Raw genomic sequence first — 23,006 nt, forward strand, 5'->3', positions numbered from 1 at the left:
ACTCCTGATTAAGCACCCACTCTGTCCTCCCCCTTTTTCTTAAATTACACAAAAATATAACACAGGTAACAAATTAGACAGCAGTGGTATTGCTTTGACAATGCTGTGATAGGCTCAAAGTCACACGTGGGATGGTCAAGACCATTGCGACCATCGTGCTTGTGACTAGACACTTGTGGTAGGGTCTTGTGGCCGCAAGCCCCAGAGAGCTTTCGGCTCTAACAGAGCCGGAAGCTCTCCACTGACATCACTTGTGATGTCGGTGGGGCCGCCCCCAAACAACAGGCGTTCTCATGGGAACGCCTCCGTTTGGGCAGCCACCCCCCCGGCCCGCCCACCAAAGGGGGCGAGCCGTCACTCAACATCGACAGCTCGCCCCCTTTGTTGCGAGACCCGGAGTGACGGAGCGCCTGACGCTATCCGGGTCTCGCGCATGTGCACGAAGGAGCCGGTTCCGTCGTGTGCATGCGCTCTGGGCCACCATCGACCTTGTTGTGAGCGCTCAGCGCTTGTGACCGGGTCTGAATCAGGCCCACAGTTTCCAAGATGACATGAGATGGGAACCTTTATTTAATATTTTACTTTTATTATTATTATTAATATTAAAAAAATACGAAACTTAACGCATCTGTAGCCAGTGCTGCGCATGCGCTGGTTTTACAGATGTAACAGCGCATGCGCAGCACTGTTTCCAGAAGCGATAAGTTAGTGTAGGCAGGGAAAAGTATCTATTTCCCGAAAAGCTGTCATCGCAAAAATAACAGCTTTTCGGAATAGATACTTATGGAGAGGTGGAATGATGAATTCCACCTATAATTAGCTAGAACTCCATGAGAGTTCTAAAGCTAATTATCTCCATTGAATTTTTATGTTTAATGAATAGGCCCCATTGCAGGGCCGAAACTAGGATATCTGTCACCGGGTGCAAGGCAGCAATTTTGTGCCCCTCCCTTCCTGTACCTGGATTTTGTCCTTGCTCCTCCATAAGACAGTGCACTAGTAAAACTTCCCTGGTATAGTGACTTACATTATTCCACACACCATAATGCCCATTACACATTATGCCACACACTGTAATGCCTATTACCAAAGTGCCACTTACATATTTGCCCGACACCATTTTATGCCCCACAGTAAGGCTTCCAATTACTTTAAAATTACCTGCTCATTACCAGGGGTTCCATGCTCATTGCCAGGGGGTTTCATGCCCATTGCCGGGGGTTTCATGCTCGTTGCCAGGGGTTTCATGCTCGTTGCTATGGGTTTATGCTCATTGCCAGGGGTTACATGCTCATTGCCAGGGGGTTTATGCTTGTTGCTAGGGGTTACATGCTCATTGCCATGGGGTTTATGCTCATTGCCATGAGGTTTATGCTCGTTGCCATGGGGTTGCTTGCTCGTTGCTATGGGGTTTATGCTCGTTGTCAGGGGGTTACACGGGAGAAGATGCAGCTTTCTGCATCTTCTCCTGGCACTTGCACTGGCCTAACAGACACTAGAGGTCCAGTAGGATCTCTAGTGTCTGTCTCCCCCTTGGCGGTGGCCATTTTTAGATGGCCGTTTTCTGAATCTGCAGCCATCGTGAGTCAGCCCTTTTTCACCCCCCGCATTCCGGTACCCGGTGCACGTGCACCTCTAGCCCCTCCCTAGTTGCGGCCCTGCCCATTGTTATATAATTCTCATAAGCAACAGGTTATTTAGTTGACATTTTTATTGAAACCAAAAATTGCAATCTCTGTTAGGTTTTCATTCAAAATAAAAAACAAATTACCTGTATAGTCCAGTATGGTCGTTTGCATGGCGATAACCAGGGCCATAACCGGGATGGTGCTACATTTGCCACGGCTCTAGGTGCCAGAATGCTGGGGTTTTCTGTCAGTTTTATCTTACAGTCATGCTGCAGTAAGCCTCTACCAGGGCCATAACCGGGATGGTGATACATGTGCCCTGGCTCTAGGTGCCAGAATGCTGGGGTTTCCTGTCAGTTTTATCTTACAATCATACAAAGCCTCTACCAGGACCAAAATGCTATGTAACATGTCAGGGATACGTTTCTGCCTCTGCACCTCACTGATCTCCTCTCCTAAGGGATGGCCATCGATCATCGATGATTGACAATTGTCTGCCACCAATGTTTTGCCATTGATGGCGGAGAACCAGTGTTTTTTTTTTTCTTCCCTCTCGGCACCGGAGAATGGAGCTTAGCCCTACCGTTAGCCTCTATTATAAGCTCTGCCCCCATCAGTCATGGACCGCTGCCTGCCATCGATGTGTGCAAACCATTGATGGTTCCCCCTAGATTTTATGCCATCGATGTTAATCACTGATGGCACCATTAATGGTTAACCCATCGATGGCTCCGTGTGGCACTTTTCCCCTCCAGCTTCCATTTGGCCGCTTTCACCTCCCCCTCCTCTCTGATTGGCTCCTTTCCCCTCCCCTCGCACTTTTCTCCATTTGCCCTATCCTCTTTCTGCTTCAATAAATCCTTAGAGGTATGAGCTAGTACCCAGTGGTACAGTAGTATGACCGTGATTCAGAGATGGAGGCATTGACAATGTTTTCGCAATTGTTTTGCTATTCCTAATTGTCTTTAATGCATGTTAGACCAGCCAACGGCACCTGAAGGAGATCCGTCTGCTGACAGGCACATTTGCATAACACGCAAATATGCAAGCATGCCGTTACTATACTCTGGCTACCCCAGATCACCCCTTCCCTGACCAGTCCCCCCTTGCCAGTTATTAGGATGCGCATCAGTCTGAATTCATGCATAAGCAAACAAGTCCAGTCCTATCATTTCTTTATAATGCTGCTGCATGCCGATTCTAAAATAAATCTCTGATTATGCTGTCACAAGTGTTGTCTATGGGTGTGGTATTAAAAGTCTACAATCAAAAGGTCGTCATTTAGAATGTTCGATAGGTTCCGAATGTCAACAACCAAAATGTCGACATTTGAAAATGTCGATATGGCTAAAATGTCGACATGTTCATAATTTAACACATTTAACATGCTGACACCAAAATGTCGAAATGCAGATTTTTTTTTGCTTATTTTAAGCTAAATCTAACATCTAAAGGGACCTATCCATTACACAACTTTGTGAACAATCCAACCAAAGCCAGGAAGTTTTGGTCAGATCATGTAAAAAGTGTGTAATGGATAAGCTACAAACGTCCTGCGACGCGCACTCCCGCGAACAAGTATTTTGCCGTTCGAACATGCTGGTCAATTTCTGTATATTGCTGAACGACTTTAGAAAGTCGTTCAGTAGATAATACAGTGAACGGCAAATGACTTCTTTAATGAATATTCACTGCACTAAAATTAAAAATGTGGTCCTTAATAAAGAAATTGTTCTCAAAAGTCTATCATGTTTGTGAAAGACTTTTTGCATGAAAGACTTTTCTGTTGGTAGGAAAAGTCTTTGGTCTCTGGTCTTTCACATAAAAAATCTTCTAATGGATAGGCCCCTTAACTCTAAGCGCCGAGATTTGCAAAAAGCGAGATGTTCTGAGGCGTGTTTTGAGGCAAAGTTTTTGTTTGCTTACTCAATGTGCGTACCTGCTTTTCGTCCTATTCAATTGGAAACCAGGTGAAAACGCATATGGGCGAATGCAGCGAATCGCAGAACTGGCAAAAAGATAATTTTTGGGGGGGAAATCTGTCTGTACCCCCAATAAAGACCAACTCACCCGGGGTTTATGTCTTTTTTGAAAAAAAAATTGCTGTAGTTAAATTGGGGGTACATGTAAATGGAAACTAGTATATTTTGGGGTTTGTAAAGTGCATAATAATTTTTTTTTTTTAAATACACCTTCTGCAGCCTCCTGCAATCCTAAAAACACCTGTCCCATCCGTACAGCACCCCAAAATACCTAACCCAGCACTTTAGCCATATTTTCCAGCACTTTTTACATTTTGGCCCCAAAATTACGTCTATTTTGGGATGAATTAAGATTATATATATATATTTTTTTTTTTGCCTAATTAGTCATTAGGGGGGTGTCCAGAGGGTTCTGAACCAAGTCCCCACTTTTGTACCCCAAAATATGGATTTTGCATTTATTTTCTCCTGCCTTTTGCTGGAGAAACTTTTTCGCTTGTTTTTGTCTATGGAGTTTTCGCCTAGGCGAAAACGTCCTGGATTTGAATACGGTGATACTTCGAAAACAGGTAAAGAACACGCAGCGGCGAAAACGTTTCGCCGATCACGGATTTTTGCCTTCAATTGAATACGGGCCTAAGTCTTACAATAAGCAAACAAACTGTATGTATATCAGAATTCTGGTGTCGACATATGAAATGTGGACATTATAAACGTGATATTTCTTTTATGTTAAAATATTGGTTGTCACCCTGAAGTCCATGTCGACATTCTAACTGTCAACATTCAGAACTTGTCGACCTTCTGACTGGATACTGATGGAGAGCTGCATGCAAGTCCGTTTTGTGGATGAGTCTTGTTATTTTTAGCACTGCACATGCTCCGTGGCTAAGTGTACTCTATAATGTGCCACTGGGGGTGATTGTGGACCTCATTCATAGTCGGTCGTTGCGGCCGCACGGTCGTACGCCACCGATGTTCGCTAAACTGCGTATGCGTAAAACTCGCAATGCGCGTGCGCAAACTAGCTATTACGATCAGAAATTGCTCTCTCCTTCAACTTGGCCAGGTCGTTAGTTTGAATGACAGGATGAGGCGTTTGTGGGTGGTAACAGGGGAAGGTGCTTGTGAACGGGGGAGTGGAGATCCGAACGCAGGCGTGCCTGACTATGCAAACGGCATTTTATGGGAGTACGTAATTAAGTAAGTAGTGTCATGGCACATGAGACATGGGAGGATTTTACACTGACTTGATCGTAGTGCTTAAGAGAGGGTATGGTTAACCGTAAGGTCTATGACCAGCTCCGATGGTTCCCGATGGTCTCGATGAATCCTTATATGCCCGGAGATGACGTGTAATGGGAACGAGAAGGGGGCGTATTTTTAGTCTTACGGCCCCATCCTCCCCTCGCTCGTCCAGCTAACGATCCCATCTTAACGACGCAACTTGAGAGCGCTTCATTTGCATATCCGGCCCCTTTTACCTTACGACCGTGCGGCCGCAATGACCGACTCTGAATGAGGTCTTCAGAGTCGTGCGCCATTCAGTCACTTCTCTACTTGCAACTAAGCGGCGCAGTTTGGTGGCAACAAGGCGGCAGCCGGCTCTGGGGGCTGCACCCGGGATCTTGCGATGCTGACGAGATCCTGCACATGCTCAGTGGAGCTGGCTGGGAGTGAGACTCTAGGCTGATGTGCTGGGGGCTCTAACAGGGATCGCCGGAGGGGGAGTTTTCACTACCCCGCTCTGGCCAATGAGATGTTAATACATCTCATCATTAGTGCTCCCTGCTTGGCCTCGGTAAAGAGGCCAAGCAGGAAGCGTTATAGCAGCACAATAAGCGCCGCTATAATGCATCTGCCCCAGTGAGTGTTCTGAGGGGGTGTCATGGATGCGTAGACAGAAAATTAAGTTCATAACCTTTTTCTGATAGGACTTTGGGGGAGATTTAATAAAGCTTGGAGAGAGATAAAATTGTGAGAGATAAAGGTGTCTATTTACTAAGCCTTGGATGGAGATAAAGTGAAGGGAGATAAAGTACCAGCCAATCAGCTCCTGACTGCCATGTCACAGGCTGTGTTTGAAAAATGACAGGAGCTGATTGGTTGGTTATTTATCTCCATTCACTTTATCTCAATCCAAGGCCTAGTAAATAGGTGCCAAAGTACCAACCAATCAGCTCCTGACTGTCACTTTACAGGCTGTGTTTGAAAAATGACAGCTAGGAGCTGATTGGTTGGTGCTTTATCGCTCACAATTTTATCTCTCTCCAAGCTTTATTATATCTCCCCCTTTGTGACTGACTTCCACTGCCAATTGCTATGTTTTTAATTCATAATATGCTCCCTTTTAATTATTTTATAGTTGTTTAAAAAGTAAATATACAACTGCTAACATATAATGGTTAAAGAATTTGCAAAATAGTAAAACAATAATACTGAAACATACTTCCTATCTACATTAGTTGGTAGTATACAAAAACTTTGGAAAGAGGGGAATTTATAAGGGCCCACTATTTAGGCAGAATTTGGCAATTCTTGGTCCTGACACAATATAGTCCCTAATGTGAATGTCTATTCAATCGGTAGTCTAAACTTGACTGTTTTTGACCCTTTTGAGAATTATTTTCCAAGAGGAAGATTAAAAAAAAAAAAAGCAGAAATATCTCAACCTCATGTGTGTGTTAAGAAGGAATGTGTCCAGTGTTGCACTTTTGCTAAACTAGGACGTAGTTCTCAAAGCAGAAAGAGGATTTCAGATTAAAGTATTTGATAAGGCTTTAACGCAGTAGCTTCTATTGTGTTATATGCTGGTATCTTACAAATTACGCAGTTCCCTGATCCTGCTGTCGTAAGGCCTAAATGAATGTGACACTGGAGGTCTAACAGACAGGCTGGAGCAGAATTATCTGGATGAATAAATGTAGCTGAGGCTTTCATAATAGTGTTATACAATGTGCACTGGATTGATGCCTTCTTGGTACATGCTAGTCCTGTGGAATCCTACTGAAGCACGAATATGAACCAGTAGTGGGCAGTAGGGGGCTCCTAAACAACCAAGATTAACAATATGTCATTTATTCCAGGCCTGATTGTGAGTTGGACGCAGGCGTGGCCTTTCTTGTGTCTTTTACAGAAGTAGCATTTGTGACTTTATGCTAATGCCGCTGCAAAGCCCTTCCCTGGTGTGCAGCAGTGCGTCTGAATGTGCAAGAAGTGAGATGCCCACTTTTAGCTCATCGAAACGTGCACGTTCTAAGACGGGTGCAGATTATCCGTCTGCATATAGCCTTCTATGTGAATGGATGTGTGTCTCTGTATACAATGGCTATCAGTGACACATGCTAGCAACCTATAAGACATAACATCTCCGTGCATATGTTTAGCCAACCCTGTTACCTCCCAATCACCGTCAAGGAACTCCCCTTACATTGCTGCTGCCGCGCATCTAAATTTGTACTGCGACTCTGTACAAGCAAAATCATGACCAGGGCCAGCGCATTGTGGTAAGCGGGGTCTGCATTACGGGGAGGCACCTTCCCTGCTCCACTACGCCAGCAATGTTGTTTCCTAATCTGTTAGTCCAGGCATCTCCTCACTGCGTGCATCTAAGTGAACACATCTCCTCCCCTTTCCCTATTACTTCTGCTACTGGGGCCACCTCCCTTCTAACCCGAAGCACCTTCAGTCATATTCTCCTTCATTTAACACATTTCAAAATACTGTCATAGCTGGGACTCGAACCATTCACCTCATGCTTTGCAGACAGCTTGCCAATGTAGCCATTTCCTGCTACAAACTAAAGCCATGCAGCATATGTGGCAAGTCTGACCAGCCACAAACGCTGCAGCTCTCATAACACGAAGTTATGAGAGCTGCAGGAGCTCTAATGCTGCGAAGGAGATGGCAATGTCTAATTTATGCACGCCCATGAAACGGCGTATAAATGGTCCAGCGTTTGCCTAGCCACTCCCTTGTTACCTCCCCAAACACTGACTACCTGTCACTCACTTTATGAATGCATCCTCTGAGTGGGCGTAATCGCAAAACAGTTGCTGAACATGCGCAGTGCAGCTTACACACAAGCGCAATGGCAAACAATCGCTCGATCTGTGTAAAAATCGGCATTGCTTATATCTCTATATCAGGCACCAAGTCCCAGCTCGGGTCCTCCCACAAAACATCAATTTACAGGAAATGTCAGTTCTTGCGTGTTTTGGATTGCATGTAAGTCAATCATTCATAGTTTTAGGCACCATTATACACAGGAGAGTTCATTGAGAGGGTTATAGTGCTGTAGTTGTGCTTTAACTTTCACCATTACACTATTACCTAGAGTTGTAGGGGGTTGGAGTGGATGGAAAAAGAGTTGACATGTAGCTAAATCAGTGGTTCCCAAACTTTTGAATCACGGCACCCTAGTGTATCTGTATTGTTTTCACGGCACACCTAAGCCAAAAGTTTGTTATTGAGAAATTCAGAAAATGTAGTAAAGTAGTAAAGTGAAGTAAATTGTGCTTATATGTCATGCTTAGGGTCAGTTATGTGGTGGTGGACAGGTTTGCCCTTCAGTTTCTCCACAAATTTACATTACATTGACCATAAATAATTTGATTTGGTGCTGGACCACCAACCTGAAGCACCCCTGTAAGTGTCCCGAGGCACCCTAGGGTGCCACGGCGCACAGTTTGGGAACCACAGAGCTAAATGGTTAATGGTTAATTGCTAAGTGCTATCTCTTAACTGTGTGTCATTTCTGATTCTGACACTGCAATCCTAGAGAAGCCTCGTTCCACCATTTCTGGACCCTCTGTATATGTGAGGATGAGTAGTAGTAAAAGTAATGATGATGATGGTTTAGACCTAGAAATTGAGGATGCTATTTTTGAAGTGCAACAGGATGAGGGGGATAATTATGTATCTGACACTAATGAGGATGATAATGATAATTGCGCTGGAAAAGAACAAGTTGATAATACTCAGGATGATGATGTAGTTTGTGTCAAAATAAGTCAGCCACCACTGGCAGTAGTTCTTGTCCGTGATAAGAAAGACATTGTCATTACTGGGCAAAAGACCAAAAAAGCCAACTCTTTAACATGGACGTGTTTTCACCCAAATCCTGACATTCATCAAGGCACCTGTACCATTTGTAGTGCCAAACTATGTAGAGGTAGGGACAATAACCATCTAGGAACCTCCTCCAAGTTGCATCATTTGCAGCGAGTCCAAGTACATAAAAATCTGGAAAATCATATATAAGTATTCCAGCTCAAGCTACCAGCAGCAAGGATAAATATCAGCACATGTAATCTCCACCACCAACACCTTCATCATCAACCTCCGAATTAGCAATCGGAGGTAGTCCGGCATCCAATTTGTGAAGGAAAATTAATTCCCCTATCCAAGATTCCCAAGAAGAATCCTTGCACGCTAGGGCTACTGCTGCTGGGGGTGTATCGCCTCTAGCAACAGTATCTGACACATTGACAGCTCATTCGCAGGCAGGTTACTCTCTGTATCAATGGCTTCACTTATGCTGGGTACACATTAGGCAATGTGTGTACCCAGTGACGCCAGATGCGAATGGACAATAAAGGGTGGTCCGTACACACTGCATGATCTGGTGTATTACCGCCCGATATGTAATGCCCCCGCTGCATGCAGATCTGCAGGCTGATTTGGTGTGACAAACAACACATGGGCGTACATGATAGTGCATAAACTGTATAGAGGACAATGCAGATGATTTGTTGTTCTGATTCATTCCAAAACAACAAATCGGCCAATATATCGTCTAGTGTGTATCCATCTTAAGACTCATACTGATGTTAATCTGTTGGAAAAACTCAGGGATGTGATAACAAAATGGCTTACCCCTCTGAGACTCTCCTCAGGATTTGTCATTTTCAATAATGCAAGTACAAGCATCACAACTGGGTCATTTTGAACACATACCATGTTTTGCTCACACAATAAACTTGGTGGTTCATAATTTCTTAAATAATGACAGGACCACGCAGGAGATGCTGACTGTAGCCTCTAAATTCCTGTGCATTTTCAGCTTTCAGCAACCACATGTAGAAGATTGCAGCGGTTGCAAGAAAAGTATGAGTACAGTTTGCCATGCCACCAAGCAAGAGGTAGTAACCAGGTGGAATTCTACAATCTATATGCTTAAGCAACTGTAGGAACAGCAACAAGCCATCATGAAGTACACATCAAGCCAGCACACTGGCAAATACTCTTGGTTTTATGCAAGCTACTGAAACCATTGAAACTGTAACCAATGAAGTAAGTTCTGACAATGCCAGCCCGAGTCCGGTCATACTCTTAATTAAACTACTGGAAAATCAGCTAGAGAAGCTAAATGAGATGAAACTAAGTGATTCCGCTAAGTATGTTAGACTTGTAGATCAAGTTCTTTTTTTCACTTTGCCAGAACCAAAGGGTTTTCAACATCTTGCAGTTGGATTACTACATTTGGGCAACCTTGCTTGATCCTAGGTTTAAGTCCTATGTGTCAAATTCCGAGCTTGTATAGTACCCAGAACTGGGGCCGCAGGGCAGGACTGATGAAACTAGGAGGTTGATTAACACTTCTCCTCATTCAGTATACCTGAATGATATAGGATAACAGAGCAAATCTAAGTCTGCTGTAAGTATGCTACCTGGCAGTGGTAGCTACAGTACTATACCTTTAGCAGCTTAGTACAAATGAGTGAAATTGAGTACTGGATGGATCAGTCTGTAACACACTATTTGTATGTGTGTCTGCAATTGACAGCTGAATGAATTAACAGTCATAGCAGTTCTTGAGCACAGCTGATAAATGAGAGAGAGACTGCATGCAGGAGGCTAGGTATAACAGACTGTAGTGATTGAATCCTTGCTGCTGAAAGCAGACAACACACTGTAACACTGATTACAACAGATGAGAAGACGGTAACTGTTATCTTAAGGCCCCCATACACCTATGGATGGATTGTGCGATCTTGCGATCGGATCTGAAACACCAATCCACCTGTCAAAAATGCCGACCGGTGGCCATCGATATTCCCCGATCCATCGGAGGATCAGTGAAATTCTCCATGTTAAATTTCACTGATATGCAAATCATGATCATATCTTGATTGTGATCAGCAAATCGGTGAAATCCAACATGTTGGGTTGCAGAATCACAGAAACGTGGCAATCTGACTGTAGTGTAAGGGCCCCTTTAGTTGCAGAATGGTAAGCACAGTTGACAGGCTAAAGCCATTGGAAGGAAAGCACTCAGGTGAAATAGCGGAGAGAGTATTACAGATGCTGGGAACCATTTCTGTCACAGGAGTCCTAAGAGACTTCTTGTACTGGCAAAGGACAGGTGGCAGTGAGCAGTTTAAATAGGGACCAGTTTAAATAAAGAGCTCTAGAGTCATGTGCAGCGCAGAGATGCTGTGGATGGCTGAGGCAAGGTTGTTGATTTCAGATGGCAGCATGCTTGCTGTGCCAGATCACAGCTGCAAGTGAATCTTGACATGACTAGCCAGCAGACATGCACCGGCCATTGAATCGGCAGCTCCAAGTATAGTAAGAAGGTCTAAGTACCTGATTTGTGACACTATGTAATGTCTTTCTTTCCAAATGACACAGATCTTAAAAGATGCAAAGAGCTCCTTGCGAGCAAGTTGTCAATTCAAGTGGCACATGACACGGCATCTGCTTCAATTTTTCCTGCAAATGCTGCTGCCAGGCAAAAATGTTCCTTTTCCAAAAAAGTCAACAAGGCGCACTATTGTGAAACATTATGACATCTGGTCAGGCATAAAAGAATTGCTTACGTATATTGACACCTCAATCATATACCGTTACTCAATCTGATACAGTAAGCATCAATAGAATGGAGAAGGGTTATCTTAATGATAATGTACAAATTAGCATTTCACATAGGGCCTGGTTCAGAGATGGACGGTATATGGAAGTGGCTGTGCAATACTGTCCAAACAATATTCTAATGCAGCAGGAGGCATCTGTTAGAAAAAGTCAGCACCTGCGATCCGAGTGCATCAGATCACCATTGCGACCATCAACGCAGTAATCGCCCATCTGAGTAAGCTGCTCAACCAGGGTCAGGAAGTCTGCATCAGAAGACACAGACCCTGACCCCAGCACTCCCAGAAATCGTGTGCGACATGCCCCTGTTTCGCAGATATGCAGGCCATCTATGCCACTGCTCCGCCCCAAAACTCCCACAGCATAACAATCATGTTGCTTCTTGGGGGCACACCCTTCAAGAATGCTGGACCCATTCTGTACATGTGCAGAATGGGTCCTGCGCATGCACAGATCCCCAACAACCAGAGATGTACGCAAACCATCGGGTTTGTGTACATCTCTGAATCAGGGCCACAGTCCCTTTGAACAACTACAGCTGTCTGATGTTTGACCGCATTTTGGAGCTTACTACATCCAGGGCTGTAACTAGGGTAGTGCGGCCAGTGCCATGGCACAGGGCACCGCAAGGCAATTTTCCTGTTTATCATCATTATCACTTGTAGCTTCCTCTTCTTTTATCCACAGCATCTCCTGGCCTCCCATATCTCTTCCCTGGCTCTTCCCTATGAGGCCATGGCCCTCTTTCAGGTGCACTATCTTATGTCCCTATTTAGAAAAAATGGGGGGATGGCCACCGATGCTCTCTCTGGCACAGAGCACCAAAAAGTCTAGTTACGACTCTGACTACATTCCATCCCCCTTATAGAGACAATGGGACTGATAGTGTAGAGGGTGTACAAGCCGACATGGCACTGGCCACACCCACACATTCTTACAATACTGTAGACCTATGATCATTTTCAGCCACAGGCCAATGTGGTCCTTAATCTGGCCCTGCAACTATAGTCAGCAATATGAAAGATGTGAATGTTTTGTATATGAGAAACTTGGTTGACTAAAGATCAAATGGTAAGTTTGATAAGCTAGAATGACCAGTTGAAGAAATAATTTAAAAAAAGAAAAGAAAGAGGAAAACTTTCAGTGGGGGAGATCTATCAAAGCCTGGAGGGAGATAAAGTGGAGTGATATAAAGTACCAACCAATCAGCTCCTGTCATTTTACAGACTGTAGGCCTTCAGAGTGGTACGTATTTCTCTTTTATCAATCACTCAAACGTTACTTAAGCTTTATACAAGAGACATTACTTAGAGTAGATAATTTGCATAGAGAACACTACTTACCTAATTAAATAAGGTGCCCGTAAAGCCCTTACTTCACTTTTACCTACTCTCCCAGTACTGCCGGGAGCCTCCCGAAAATCAGGAGCTCCTCTCGGCCCACCGCAAAAGTAGGCAAGTCTCCCGGAATGGCCGTCTGCCCCCCATGTCCTCCCAATGCCTGCGCATGAAAGTGAGCAGTCCAGGGGTGCAATGACGCGATTCACAAAAATTAAAGCATTTGTCCCAGTATTCAAATACGCTCTTTGGAGCTATTCTAATAAAGCTTTTGTGTTAAGCGCAAGGTGTTTATTTTCTTAATCACACAATATTTTCCTGAAAATCTATGTTAATCTAATAAAAAGACTTAAAATAAATGTGATTTTCTAATTTAGATTTTCTGAAAAACACTTTTGTTTGCAAGTTTTCCAGGAGTCTCCACTAGAGGGAGCACATTTCAAGTTCTTCCTTCCCCCTTCACACAGATGTACGGAATAAAGTGTTCTTCATATGTTTGCCGTTCATGTTATTATTTGAAAGAAAATATTCACATAAGTGTGTGGAAAATAATGATACTTTTTCCATTTATTTTTTTCTCCTCCTGCAATAGTGTATCATACTTTTTATTTTTTGATTTATAAAGTAGCAACCTTCTCCTACCAGACTCTCAAGGGGTTATTCAAATTAATCATTGCTATAGAAATTCTCAACATGAACAATAAATAATCTATTTTAAAGGTTAAATTTGGCGTCATGAAAATGACACACCCAAAAAAAAAAAATGAAAAAGAAAAAAACAGGCCAACCGTTCATCACTTAAATCTGTCATACATTATAACCTAGGTTTACTTTGCTATATTATTAAAGACTCTACTTATACACATGTTGCAATAGTCATGATTGCGAGTCTGGTTACAGTGGATAGATGTAGTTTATATAACTATTTAAAGAGCAAAGTGAAGCAGGTGTACGGACTGTGCCACTTGTCTTTGTAATTAACAGTTTTCTCCTAATGACCTAAAACGAGGTCATTATGAGAAAATGTCAGCTCTCCGCAGCTGCATGGTCTGTTCTCCAAGGCTAAGCTGTATAAATAAATGACGGAATCTGGAAGAAAAAAACTATTTCACACAATTTATTAATAAAAATTATAGTAAACACATTTTCATTGTATACAACTTTTTATGCCTATAACACCATACACCCAGTGGGGTAAGCAGGGTGTGGCGGGTGCCCCACCTATTCTAAGCACCAAACTTTGGAGGCACCATTTTTTTTAATAAAAATAAATAAATTAAATTTCTCATTCATGACAATCACATTTATCCCATGTTACATGTATGTGTAAGTCCGTGTAACTGCCTTCGCTGTACTACTTTTAGGCCAGCCCCCCTGAATATTTATTTTGTCATGCTTCTGGCACTCACTCAAGTAAAACTTAATTGTTCCTGAATTTCTTTTACTACTACTTCAGGTTATCTTGATATCTGTCTCTGCTCTGTTTTTTGCACATCTTATTCATATATTTATAACTTGTGCGCAGACCCTCATGTTTTGGTTTTGAATCATCGTCGTGTTTTGGTTTTGGCAAAACCAACCTCAAATGTTTTTTTTTTTTTTTGGTTTTTGGTTTATTTAAAAATGTAAAAAAAACAGATAAAATAATTTAACTTTGACCTGTTTTTGTTCCTATAGTATTATTAACATTAAAGCTGCATACACACACAACGATTTAGTAAATGAACGATTTTAGTAAACGATTTTCGTTCATTTATTCAAGGTAAAAATGAATGAAAATCGTTTACAAAAATCGATCATTTACTAAGTGTAATGAACGATTTTTTTAAACTACAAACGATTTTTGCATATTCCCTTACTGAAAATCGTTGAATTGGTCAGTCTGACTGAACTACAAACATGAACGCGCATGAACGATAATCGTTCATCGTTTTAACTCAGAAAGTGAATGATTTTTTCAACGATTGAATGATAAACGATATCGGTATCGATAATCGTTCAAAAAATCGTTGTGTGTGTATGCACCTTAACATTAATTGCCAGTCATTTCCATTCAATTTTGACCATCTCACAGCACCTGAAATCACTTTATTCAGATACCATAAGGAAATGTTAAAGAACTATCCCTTAATATGGAGCAACATGAATGATTTCATTCAAAGTGGTCTCTGAGCGAATAATCTATTGTGATTACTATTTATATTGTTTATATATTAACCATATATCATCTATGCAAATTTGTCTATTGGGAGAGTGCTGGCAGATTGTGCCAATACTAACTTAGGGCCTGATTCTGACCTGCTCGCGAGCGCTCAGCGCTCGCAAGCGGGTCGATGGTGCCCAAGTGCGCATGCGCACGACAGAGGCGGCTCCGTCGTGTGCATGTGCGAGACCCGAATAACGACGGCCAAGCCGTCGTTATGGGTCTCGCACCAAAGGGGGCGTGCTGTCGATGGTGATTGACAGCACGCCCCCTTTGGTGGGCGTGCCGGGGGCGTGGCTGCCCAGACGGAGGCGTTCCCATGGGAACACCTACCGTCTGGGGCCGGCCCCACTGACATCACTCGTGATGTCAGTGGGAGTGCTTTTGGCTCTGATAGAGCCAAAAGCACTCCAGGGCTTACCGCAGGGTCTTGTCGCAAGCCTGATGGTCGCGATGGTCTTGACCATCGCGACCATCATTTTGCCCGCTCGCTATAGCTGTGGGTGGTCACCCACAGCTATGCGAGCGGCCGGGAGGCCGCTCCAAAAAGGAGCAGGGACGGCCCTGATTCAGAACGAGCGCTCTGTCAGTGCGTCCGGCTCTGAATCAGGGCCTTAATTCTATGATCTTTGGAGTACTGGGTGTTTAACTCTAATGCAGTGCTCCCCAAACTGTGCGCTGTGGCACCCTGGGGTGCCTCAGGACACTTGCAGGGGTGCCTCAGGTTGGTGGTCCAGCACTAAATAAAATTATTTATGGTCAATGAAATGTAAGTATATAGACAAACAGAAGCTCAAACCTGTCCAACACCACATAACTGAACCTAAGGATGACAGGTAAGCACAATTTACTTATCTTTATTACTTTACTAATTTTTTTCTGAATTTCTCAATAACAAATGTTTGGCTTAGGGGTGCCATGAAAACAATCCTATTACTGTAGGGCGCCATGATTCAACAAAGTTTGGGAACCTCTACTCTATTGTGTACCACCACTAGCTACACTTTTGGTTTCATTGCGCAGGGTTCTATCACTTTTTTCTATCATTGTCGGTATACAACGGTATGGTAAATCAGCACTTCAAGCACCGAGGCACCCACTGCTCCTAGAGAGGCATATGGAGATAGCGCCGCGCTGTCTTCTCTTTATGAACGAGCACCTGCAGAGATTTTGTTACCAGCGGGCGCCCAGTGGTTCTCTCCCTGCAGCTGGAAGCAGGAGCTCACTACCGAACTCTGCCTTCCAGCTCCCACAGTGGGTGTTGGGAGAGATGTCATGAAGTCTCTCCGACAGTGCCGAGCATGAGGAGCTGTCAGATGACGGAAGGTACAGGAGGAAGGCTACAGGTAAATACTGTTTGTGTGTGTGTGTTTGTATATCATCATGTATAAGGGACACTACTAAACCCATTGGCAAAAAATTTGAGAATGTATTGGTTTTCACAAAGTTTGATGCTTCAGTGTTTTTAGACCTTTTTGTCAGATGTTACTATGGTATACTGAAGTAAAATTACAAGCATTTCATAAGTGTCAAAGACTTTTATTGACAATTACATTAAGTTTATGCAAAGAGTCAATATTTGCAGTGTTAACTCTTTTTTATAAGACCTCTGCAATTTGCCTCGGAATGCTGTCAATCAACTTCTGGGCCACATACTGACTGATGGCTGCCCATTCTTGCCTAATCAATGCTTGGAGTTTGTCAGAATTTGTGGGTTTTTGTTTGTCCACCCGCCACTTGAGGATTGACCACAAATTCCCAATGGGATTGAGGTCTGGGGAGTTTCCTGGCCATGGATCTAAAATTTTGATGTTTTGTTCCCCGAGCCACTTAGTTATCACTTTTGCCTTATGGCACGGTGTTCCATCATGCTGGAAAAGGTATTGCTTATCACCAAACTGTTCTTGGATGGTTGGGAGAAGTTGCTCTTGGAGGATGTTTTGGTACCATTCTTTAGTCATGGCTGTGTTCTTAGGCAAAATTGTGAGTCAGCCCACTCCCTTGGCTGAGAAGCAACCCCACACATGAATGGTCTCAGGATGCTTTACTGTTGTACTGTTGGCATGAAACAGGACTGATGGTAGCGCTTATCTTTCCTTCTCAGGGCAAGCATTTTTCCAGATGCCCCAAACAATCTGAAAGGGGATTCATCAGAGAAAATAACTTTACCTCAGTCCTCAGCAGTCCAATCCCTGTACCTTTTTCAGAATATCAATCTGTCCCTGATGTTTTTCCTGGGGAGTAGTGGTTTCTTTGCTGCCCTTCTTGACACCAGGCCATTCTCCAAAAGTCTTCGCCTCACTGTGCCTGAAGATGCACTCACACCTGCCTGCTGTCATTCCTGAGCAAGCTCTGAATTGGTGGTGCCCCGATCCCTCAGCTGAATCAACTTTAGGAGATGGTCCTGGTGCTTGCTGGATGTTCTTGGGTGCCCTGAGCCTCCTTCAGAACTATTGAACTTCTTTCCTTGAAGTTCTTGATGATCCAATAAATGGTTGATTTAGGTGCAGTCTTACTAGAAGCAATATCCTTGCCTGTGAAGCCCTTTTTGTGCAAAGCAATGATGACTGCACGTGTTTCCTTGCAGGTAACCATGGTTAACAGAGGAAGAACAATGATTTCAAGCTCCACCCTGCTTTTAAAGCTTCCAGTCTGTTATTCTAACTCAATCAACATGACAGAGTGATCTCCAGCCTTCTCCTCGTCAACACTCTCACCTGTGTTAACGAGAGAATCACTGACATGATGTCAGCTGGTCCTTTTGTGGCAGGGCTGAAGTGCAGTGGAAATGTAGTTTTTGGGATTAAGGGCCTGATTTATAACCGGTCGAAAGGCTGCATTCACACGCAGCTGTCCACATCCAAAGTATGCAAATATCATGATCGCTAGCAAGACATTAGCATGCCCAATATGTTGTGCCATGCGATCGCAATATGAAATTAGGGGGCACTACTACTATTGTGGGCAATGTATAGGGGGCACTACTACAAGGGTCACTACTACTGTGGGTATTGAATAGGGGGGAACACTACTTTGGCCATTTTTTAAAGGGCACTACTACTGTGGGTATTGCATAAGGGGCACCAGTACTGTGGGCATTGCATACGTGGCACCACTACTGTAGGCATTGTATAGGGGCACTGCTACTGTCAGCACTGCATAAGAGGCACTACTACTGTGGGCATTGTACAGGGGGCACTACTACTGTCAGCATTGCATAAGGGGCACTACATCTGTGGGCATTGTATAAGGGTCACTACTACTATGGGCATTGAATAAGGTGCACCACTACTGTGGGCATTGTATAGGGGGCACTGCTTCTTTCAGAATTGTATAAGGGGCACTACTACTGAGGGTATTGTGTAGGGGGCACTTCTGTTGGCATTGCATAAGGGGCACTACTACTGTGGGCATTGTATAAGGGTCACTACTACTGTGAGCATTGTATTAGGGGCGCATAATGTGTATAAAGGGTACTATGGTGTGGTACACTCAACTGATGAAAAAGGCACATGTCTTAAGGGCACGCCACTTTTGAGTGGCCGCGCCACCCAAACCGACACGTGCATAAGTACAACCTTATATTTTTCATACCCCCACTTCAAAATTACCACTTCAACCACTGCTGACAACTAAATGTTTTGCCAAATCAAACAACCTTATTATTATTATTTGTGTCAGACAGGCTTCCCATCCATATTTAGACCATCCTGCCTTATTACTTATATTAGTACAGCATCAAATGTTTTTTTTTTGTGTAATGTTGATTTTGTTTAGCATGATATATGATTGGTATCAGCTTGTACATGTGCTCCCACTTCAAAGGAATTCTCCTGAAAATACAAATGCTTAACCTAACTAAAACACCGCCAGATGCTGGGCTCTGTAGCACCACATACCGTATCTTCACCAGCAAAAATAAGTTATCTCTCTTTGTTGTTGTTTGTGTCTTTTAAAAGATGCAGCCTTACTTATAGCCCTTTATACTGACTGAAAAATCCCAGGTTAATGCACGTGAACGCGCATCAACCTGGGGATTTTGTTAGTGTAAACGGATCAACCCAGTTCAACTGACCCGGGGATTCGACCCGACTAGCTTACAGGGTTGAGCATGGGTCGTTCCCGTGTCACCCTGCAGTGTAAATGGCCAATCCGGGTCACGATGACCTGGGTGGCGCCTCATGCTAGCTGATTGGCTGGCTTCAGCGGCGCTTGGAGATGACATCATCTCCAAGCATCCACTGCTACCAGCGCCAGCCCGACCTGAATGGAGCAGCGCACCCCACCCGCCCTCCCTGCCCCCAGACCACTGCGGAGTAAGGTAAGACGGTCGCGGAGGGTGAGGGAGGGGAAAAAGCGCTGATCACCTGGGCCGAATGCAGGGTCAGTGCTGACCCGGCTCCGGTGTGAGCGGGCTATGCCCAGGTTGGTGACGCGCTGAATAAGGGGGTCTGTCCCGGGTCTGATCCGGATTGGAAACGTGTTCCAAATCCTGGGTCAGACCCGGGACTTTGGTGTAAAAGGGGTATTAGTCATGCTTAATATGTTGCATTCCAAAGAAAATAAATATATTGCATTTGGAGAAAAAGTATCTTAGAATATTCTATGTGACTATGCAATTAAAAGTAAAAGAAAATAAATCATATTCAGCAGTAGTTTAACCAGTTCTGCACTAGGGGGTTCATGCTAAGTTGGATGGAATTTATGTCTAAATCACAAGCAGAAATGCACCACAACAATATGTGCATTATCCTTAGCTTGCAGAGATTATGCAAGATTAATTCTAGCATGCAAAAGTAGCATACAGTATGTGCCTGGTTTAGTGCTGATGACAGAAGTACTGTATATGCGCCCAATTTACAGCAAGTATAATAGTAGTATACAGGGGCGCAAGTTCATGCCAGGTGCCTGGAGGCATAATAGATGGCGGTGCCTTGCTCCCAGTGGCTACGGCTTGCTCCAGCCCCCTGGTGTCTCTCTAGCCACTCCCCAGTGTCTTCCAGCCATCCCCTTTCTGTTTATCTAGTCTCCCAGTATTTCTACAGCCAGCCCCCTTGTCTCCCCAGCCCCCAGTATCTCTACAGCCAGCCATCTTGTCGCTACTGCCCCCCAGTGTCTCTACAGCCAGCCCCTTTCTGTCTCTTCAACCCCCCAGTGTCTCTCCAGCTGCCCAGTGTCTCCAGCCAGCCTCTCTTCTGCAGCCAGCTCCCTTGTCTCTCCAGCACTTCCAGTGTTTCTCCAGCCAGCCCAATTGTCACTCCAGCACTCCCAGTGTCTCTAGCCAGCCCCATTGTCTCTCCAGCAGCCCCAGGGTCTCTAGCTAGCCCCTTTGTCTCTCCAGCCCCTGAGTGCCTCTTCAGCTCCCTGTGTCTCTCCAGCTAGCCACCTTGTCTTTCTCCAGCCACCCCAGGGTCTCTCCAGTCAGCCTCCTTGTCTCTCTCACTTCTGTCTATTCAGCTCCAGTCAAAGCATCCCTCCATCCACAGCCCATAGACACTTGCCTTCTTTGGTGTCTTCTGGGCAGCTGCTCCGCTTTCTGCCTGCTCCTCTTTGCACCATGGCTCATCTGTCAGTGGTACGGCATTACATTAGGATTTAATGTGCGCCATGTCACAATAAAACAAATCATTTATTGTGACACTCCATGGACCCCACAGATTGATTAATCTATAACCACAGTTTGCACCACTGCAGTTATTAGCAGTACGCCGGCAGCCATTATAGAAGGATTTTTCTATGTCCCCTGATAGCTGGCTCCCAGAGTCCAATGCTTCCATTGCCTCTGGGAGTTCCGCCACTGGAAATGTACACTCTTGGTTTACTCCTGGAGTCAACAATAGTATATGAAACATATATGGCAGGAGATAACAGTAATATATGTGCCTCACTTACAAATGGAGAGAACAGCAGTATATGAGCCCGCTTTACGACAATAGATAATAGTAGTATATGGGTTTTGTTTACAACAGGATATAACCGCAGTATATGTGTCTGCTTTATGGCAGGGGATAACAGCAGTATATGCATCTAGGTAAAAACTGAAGAGAACAGTAGTTCATGCCCCTAGGTTACACCAGGAAAAAAACTGTAGTATATGCACCTGGTTTACTTTGTGAGAGCATAGTAGTATATGTGTCTGGGTTACTCCTGGAGAGATCAGTAGTATATGCACTTGGTTTATTATTCCTGGAGAGAACAGTTGTATATACACCTGGGTTACTCTTGGATAGAACAGTAGTATATGTGCTTGGGTTACATGAGGAGAGAACAGTAGTATATGCACCTAGTTTACTCCTGGAGAGTACAGTTTTATATGCACCTGGTTTACTCCTCAAGAAAACCATAGTGTATGCACCTGGTTTACTCCATGAAAGAACAGTAGTATATGCACCTGGTTTATTTTAGGAGAGAATAGTAGTATATGCACCTGGTTTACTCCAAGAGAAAACAGTAGTATATGCACCTGCTTTACTCCAGGATAGAATAGTAGTATATGCACCTGGTTTACTCCTGGAAAGAACAGTAGTAAATGTATCTGTTTTACTCCAGTAGAGAACAGTAGTATATGCACGTGATTTACTCCAGGAGAGAACAGTAGTATATGCACCTGGCTTACTCCAAGAGAGAATAGAAGTATATGCACCTGATTTACTCCAGGAGAGAACAGTAGTATATGTGCCTGGTTTACTCCAGGAGAGAACAGTAGTATATGCGCTTGGTTTACTCCAGTAGAGAACAGTAGTATATGCACCTGGTTTACTCAAAAAAAGAATAGTAGTATATGCACCTGGTTTAATCCAGGAGAGAACAGTAGTATATGCAACTGATTTACTCCAGGAGAGAACTGTAGTATATGCAACTGATTTACTCCAGTAGAGAACAGTAGTATATGCACCTGATTTACTCTGAGAGAGAACAGCACTATATGCACCTGATTTACTCCAGGAGAGAACAGTAGTATACTGTTTACACCTGATTTACTCCAGGAGAGAACAGTAGTATACAGTATGTGTCTTATTTACCCCTGAAGATAACAGTAGTATATGCGCCTGGTTTTTGGCAGGAGAAGAAGCTTGACAGTAATACATGCTAATATGACACTACATAATTTATACACTACATAGCCCATCTAGACAATTATATTTATCTACCACTCTTATTGTGATGCTCTGGACACTGCCAAACAAACATATTTACAATCTCTCATCTCTGCCCAAGTGTCTAATCCCAAGTGACTTTTTAATACATTTAAATCTCTTCTTACCCCTCTCTCACCCAATCCACCTACAACTATAAGTGTACAAGATCTTGCTTTCTTTTTCAAGGACAAGATTGATAATATCCAAAATTAAATGGTGGGCTCCTCCCCAGCCAATGACCTGCTTAATTCCCTACCTGAACCCGCTGGCACATTCTCTTCATTTGACCCCACAAATGAAGATGAAGTATCTTCACTCTTCTCATCCTCCTACTCTACTTCCTCTCCTCTGGATCCCATACCCTCACAAATCGGTAAAGCTCTGTCTCCTGTGCTCATCCCACCCTTAACTAAAATCTGTAATCTCTCTTTCTCTACTGGTATCATCTTTCCATCCCTGTTCAAGCATGTAGTGATTACTCCCATTTTGAAAAAACTAAATTCTGACCCTAACTCTCTCTCAAAATACCATCCTATCTCCCAGCTCCCATGCCCCACCAAGCTACTGGAGATACTTCCCTATACTCTCTTCACACACTTTCTTGACTTGCACAACTTATTGGATCCACTTCAGTCAGGCTTTCATTCCCAACACTCCACTGAGACAGCACTGACTGAGGTAGTAAATGATCTGGTCACTGCCAAGGCTAAAGGCCATTACTCACTTCTTATTCTTCTAGATCTCTCTGCTGCCTTTGACACTGTTAACCACTCTCTTCTCATACAAACACTGCAATCCCTAGGTCTTCAAGACACAGCTCTTTCTTGGTTCTCATCCTACCT

Source organism: Taudactylus pleione, unplaced genomic scaffold, assembly GCF_031769625.1.
Source record: "Taudactylus pleione unplaced genomic scaffold, aTauple2 ptg000206l, whole genome shotgun sequence".
Lineage (NCBI taxonomy): Eukaryota > Metazoa > Chordata > Amphibia > Anura > Myobatrachidae > Taudactylus > Taudactylus pleione.